The following is a 751-nucleotide window of genomic DNA, read 5'->3' as shown; positions in this document are numbered from 1 at the left end:
TGGAATATTATCACCTGTGTATTAGTGATGATATCTAATTTAACAATTAACTGGAATATTATCACCTGTGTATTAGTGATGATATCTAATTTAACAATTAACTGGAATATTATCACCTGTGTATTAGTGATGATATCTAATTTAACAATTAACTGGAATATTATCCCCTGTGTATTAGTCATGATATCTAATTTAACAATTAACTGGAATATTATCACCTGTGTATTAGTGATGATATCTAATTTAACAATTAACTGGAATATTATCACCTGTGTATTAGTGATGACATCTAATTTAACAATTAACTGGAATATTATCCCCTGTGTATTAGTGATGATATCTAATTTAACAATTAACTGGAATATTATCACCTGTGTATTAGTGATGATATCTAATTTAACAATTAACTGGAATATTATCCCCTGTGTATTAGTGATGATATCTAATTTAACAATTAACTGGAATATTATCACCTGTGTATTAGTGATGATATCTAATTTAACAATTAACTGGAATATTATCACCTGTGTATTAGTGATGATATCTAATTTAACAAATAACTGGAATATTATCACCTGTGTATTAGTGATGATATCTAATTTAACAAATAACTGGAATATTATCACCTGTGTATTAGTGATGATATCTAATTTAACAATTAACTGGAATATTATCACCTGTGTATTAGTGATGATATCTAATTTAACAATTAACTGGAATATTATCACCTGTGTATTAGTGATGATATCTA

Source organism: Heterodontus francisci, unplaced genomic scaffold (assembly GCF_036365525.1).
Source record: "Heterodontus francisci isolate sHetFra1 unplaced genomic scaffold, sHetFra1.hap1 HAP1_SCAFFOLD_276, whole genome shotgun sequence".
In the NCBI taxonomy this organism is placed as follows: domain Eukaryota; kingdom Metazoa; phylum Chordata; class Chondrichthyes; order Heterodontiformes; family Heterodontidae; genus Heterodontus; species Heterodontus francisci.
This window is presented reverse-complemented; position numbering follows the sequence as displayed.